The following is a 5,758-nucleotide window of genomic DNA, read 5'->3' as shown; positions in this document are numbered from 1 at the left end:
GTCCTACCGGCTGTATAAATATTGAGACACTGAAGTGGAAGGACGCCTTTCACAAATGCCTTATGCTTCAGAGGGTACAACAGGAATATGAATGAATCAATGAGGAAAGCAATAACTCTTCAGCTGTCTATTTTAATATTATCTTCAGAGTCTCCCTATTACCCTTTCTTCCACGATGAATTTGACCAATAATTTTGTATACATTAATTTACTTTTCATGAGTGCTACGTGCTAACTGTTTAATTGAGTTGTTGTAACAACGTCAGCTCTGATGAGCTGGTATAGCACTGTCACTAACATAATAGGCTATGGGACTAGAAGCCCGGGGTTAGATCACCAGCAGAACAAGTATTTTCTCTTTGAATTCACCTCAATAAGCCTGTCGGATGATGGGGACACAAAATGAATATTGTTAAGATCTTTTCTTACAGGGGCTTGTCACCCTCCTTCTTGTACTTCGAGAATTACCTCTACGCCACTATACACGTCCAGAGCTAACAACTTAGGACCCGGAAGTAAATTTATCGTTATTTCCATTTTTAGAATTCAGCTCTAGAACTTAATGAAAGAATCGTCAAATGATAACATCTGTCATTAAACTTATTCATTTATCTCTCCCGCGTCGAAAATTCCCTCGCAATTTTGTTTCCAAACACCTGTGCTCTTCACTGGGCGGGAGAAACTAGATTGTGTAACCGAGCTGTGATTGGACAGTGCTATCATTCTATATTTATTTAATTTTGAAATCCGAAACAAACGAGGCTTCGCCAACAATTTAGAGGAGACTTTATGCGTAATATTATTTTAATCGATCTCAAAATGTAATACGTGAAATATTTAACACGAATCCTCGCTCTGTGTAGGCTTTTACTATCGATAGGAGTGACATCTTGGACCCCCCTCCCTTGTTATGACGTGTCCTTCGCACAGGTCAGAGAGCCGTTACGTGTGGGGGAGGTAAGATGTGATAAGCGTGTGCTCCAATTCTGCAGCTTCGCGTGCATATTTTGTGCAGCTAGGTCAGCGTGAATTCCCGTGAGTTGCGTTAATTACATGATTTGCAAGTATTTGTGGCTTTGTATTAATTGTGATGAGCTAAATGCGTTATAATATCATTCAGAAAACACTTTGCATTAGTTGGTGAACAGCAAGTGCGTACTTCACGAAGTAGGCTGTTTGTAATAGCAGGGAAGTGAGAAATACACATTTTGCAAGGGTTTCATATATTTTTGCATTATAATTTCGATTTAAGTAGCATATATCATGACTACTAAATGTATAATTACTATTTGCATAAGTTAATTAGTGGGAAGAACTTGCAAATTTGGCGGTAATCTTGGCGGTTTTTTGAAGAGACAAAAACTTAAATATTTGCGGTATTCTAAAAGGAGCAATTTATTTAGAAGTTCAGAAGCATTCGTTTGCAAAATTTCATAGTAATAACGAAGCCACTGCTTTCTAGGAACTATATAATTTGTAATTTACGTATTCATATATTCGTATTAAGATGTAGTGTTTACTTCATCTGCTTGTAGCCATATTGGATTTCCGGGGCTTTAGGCGCCATGAGGGGCTTCCTAGAATAAATATAAATTACAAGCTTAATATTATGAATTAATAATTACGATGCTTTGTAAAGTTCATAGTAATTTATTTTCTAGATTTTAACGTCAGAATTTCGGATAAAAGTTTGCTTTCCTTCTGGATAGAAATACTGTATTATAATATTTACGAAATATTTAATTAAATTAGTGCCTTTGGCGGCGGCCGGATGTAGCCATTTTTATATCATATTTTGTCATTGAAGGCCATGCACTTGTATTGCCGCCATTTTAACATTAACGACGTAAAAGTTCCAAGGCCAAGCAATACAGTCTAAATTAGTTTAAAGAAGCAGTAAATTATTATGAAAATACCAGTTACGGAATCAAATTTTGTGTTCTAAAGTGACAGTAAAGCTTAAACTGTTAGTACTGTGATGCAGCTATTTTTCGCATGCAACATTTCGAGATTGCATCATATTTAGTAGGCCTATGAGGCTTAATGAGATTATATCTACTTAATTACAATTATTATTTATAAGTAATATCATTGGATCTCAAAAGGACTTTATAAATCTTAGACCGGTTAGTTTTATTATATAAAGAATGTACACCCAAATGCTACATTCAGTGCCCTTCTTAATGAGATTATTTATAATTATTCTTTAATTACAGTTATTATTTTTAGTAACATAAGCGGAGTTATAAAGAACAGCAGAAACCTTAGAAAGGTTAGTTTTATTCTATAACTGTTATATGAACAAGCTGATAGAGAAGTACTACAGTCAGTATCCCTTCAATGGAGTTATTTATAATTACTCTTTAACTGTAATTATTTATATGTAACAAATGAAACTCGAAAGTGTTTGCGAATTCTTAGGAAGGTTAGTTTATTAAAATGATTATGTAAATAATCTGACACTGAGGTACTACATTCAGTGGCCTTCTTAATGAGATTATGTGTAATCCTTCCCCATCCACTGAAGTCATCAAAAACATCTTTCACTGTATCGTCACTGCTCTTCCGAGAAGGTGGCCTGTTACGGGCACTGCAAGAGAGAATGTTGCATTTTCTGTATAAGAGCCTTGTTCCTTCAGGCTCATATTTCAGAGCCCAGCTCAGTCTTATCAGTGGGCCTGCTTCCAGCGCCATCCTCACTGCTTAACCCGCAGTTCTAATGTTGTCTTGGGCATGTTATTGCTAACTGTATCTCACCACCTAACTGCAAAACTGATTACATGCAGCTGAGTCCTTCTTGAAAAGTCAGTAATTGCTCAGCCACTCAAGAAGTTTCCACTATTTTATGGAGACCGCAAAGTTCATTACCGTGTTCACAAGACCCCTCCACCGCTCCTTATTCTGAGCCAGAAGAATCCAGTTCTCATTCTCACATCCTATTTTTGGGAACAATTTTAATATTATCTTTCCATCTACTTTTAGGTTTTCCTAGTGGTCTCTGCCCTAAAAATATTCTTGACCATTTCACCTACAATTCTACCGTTGTGTTATGTTATTGCTAATAATGTATAGCTAACTAATTAGACAACTCCACGGATATGAGCCCTTCCCGAGAATCCAGTAGTTGCTCAGCTACTCTCAAAATTCCCACCATTCTATGCAACTCCAAGTTCATTGCTGTGTTCACAAGAGCCTGCCACTGGTCTCTATCCTGAACGAGATGAATCCAGTCCACAAACTTACATCCTACTTCTGTGAGATCCATTTTAATATTATCTTCCCATCGAGATCTATGTTTTTGATGGTATCTTCACTTCAGGGTTTACTGTAAGAATCTGTATGCAGTTCTTTTCTCTGTATTCAGATCAAAATCGTGTAACTTGGTGCCTTTCACTTGAAGCACATTGCAGCACATATTGATGGGTTCCCACTTGTCTTATTCATCATTCTGTTGCCACTGCTGCGTTGCGTTGCCTGTACTAATTTGAACTCTCCTGAATCTTATTTTGTTTCGGCTGCTCTGTTTATCACATCCAGGACATAAACAATTATAACTCAGGACGCGTACATTCAGGTGTTTCTGCCCTCCACAAGACAGCTACATACTGGCTAATTAATATAAGAGTGTTCACTGCTCCTGTGTGACGCCCCTAATGATCGTTTACTGCCGATTGGTTTTCCCGGTAGGCAGAACCGGACTGAACTCAGCCTGATGCCCAGGAACTTATGCAGTCGATACAGTGTCGTGAGGAAACCTATCAGCGTTTAACCACTGTGACGAAAAATTCAACGAAGTGAAGTTCGTACAGGTCTTCCAGTAAATCATCAGCCCCGGTGAAGCAGTCTGTTTCAATCAGACATCTCAGTGTAAATATTCGTCAGACCAGTTCATGGATAGAGCCCCTGACATTTTGCCACCGACAGACGGACAAGCATGATACAAGTAAAGAAAACCCACCTTAAATACCGGTTTGTCAATTTTGAGAATATTCAGAGGAAAATAGTTTTGCGTGAATCCTTTGTCTTATTATGATTCAAGCAACATTTAAAATATTTTAACATTTCTTAGTTCTCTAAATTATATGAATGTACTAAAAATGTTACGTCATGGTTTAAAGCTCTTTGAAATTATTCAAAACTGTTTAATTAGTGTGAAATGGGGTTCGTTCCCTCAGTCGGCAGTTAGGCTGAAACTAGGTTCATAAAGCAATACCAATGATCGTCAGAAATGACGTCACAGTTAGATATAGAAATTATTTTATGGCAAGTACCACACATGAGCGTACAAATTACCAACTGTCTGACTAATTCACTAACTACTAACATTTCTTTAATATTGTAGTTGTATTTCTCTCTGCTTATGCATGGCCGGCAACCACTATCTTAATACTGCACGATTTTTACGTTCATATGTGCCCACTGCCATTGGGTGGTTTACTTCTAGAAACAAAATCTTTGGATTCAATTTTAAAATTGACAGTGGTTAATTAAACATCACATGCCCTGGATAAATTAATGCACCTGTTAATTCTCTGCCGATACAAAATCACAATTTTATTGCACCAGCGTTTCATAAACTGTGATATGCGGTTCGGGAAGAATCATCAAAGCACATTTGCAGTCTGTCTGGATATTCTGAAACACGGTCATTATAATTTATAATAATAATTACCCATAATTATACAAACACTTGAATCTGATTACTAATTTGGAGTACAATGGGCCTTATGCAGATCTTAGCAAGAATGTAAAACGGCTGATTTATGTAACACCTGCACATTAATTTCTAGTTACCAGTCTTAAATTTTAGTCTCTAACGTCTGCGACTTGGTTAATTGAAGTTGCGTTAAACTGCGTCTGTCATTTCAGTCGGTACCCCGGGCTGAGCATAAGAACCACAGCAGATTCATGCTTACTGAAGCATTAGCAATACAAAAATATTACGATAATACAGAGCGATTAATACGATTAACAGAGGGTACAGATTTCTTAGGTGTGACAGGCAGACGGACAGTTGGACAAACGCTAGTGAGCACAGCCTGTACCTNATTCTGAAACACGGTCACTATAATTTATAATAATAATTACCCATAATTTTACAAACACTTGAATCTGATTACTAACTTGGAGTACAATGGGCCTTATGCAGATCTTAGCAAGAATGTAAAACGGCTGATTTATGTAACACCTGCACATTAATTTCTAGTTACCAGTCTTAAATTTTAGTCTCTAACGTCTGCGACTTGGTTAATTGAAGTTGCGTTAAACTGCGTCTGTCATTTCAGTCGGTACCCCGGGCTGAGCATAAGAACCACAGCAGATTCATGCTTACTGAAGCATTAGCAATACAAAAATATTACGATAATACAGAGCGATTAATACGATTAACAGAGGGTACAGATTTCTTAGGTGTGACAGGCAGACGGACAGTTGGACAAACGCTAGTGAGCACAGCCTGTACCTTAGGCCCTGAGATTCTCGTGAATTTCCTCAGAATTGCCAATATGAGCTTCCTTCATGTGCCAGTGAACACGGCCTCCTTCTAAGGCTCTGAGATTCTCGCGATTTTCCTCAGAATTGCCAATATGAACTTTCTTCGTATGCCAGTGAACACGGCCTCTATCTAAGGCCCTGAGATTCTCGTGATTTTCCTCAGAAATACCAATATGAGCTTTCTCCATATGCCATTTAACACGGCCTCACTCTAAGGCCCTGAGATTCTCGTGATTTTCCTCAGAATTGCCAATATGAGCTTTCT

The sequence above is a fragment of the Cryptotermes secundus genome, unplaced genomic scaffold, assembly GCF_002891405.2.
Source record: "Cryptotermes secundus unplaced genomic scaffold, Csec_1.0 scaffold460, whole genome shotgun sequence".
Classification (NCBI taxonomy): Eukaryota; Metazoa; Arthropoda; class Insecta; order Blattodea; family Kalotermitidae; genus Cryptotermes; species Cryptotermes secundus.
This window is presented reverse-complemented; position numbering follows the sequence as displayed.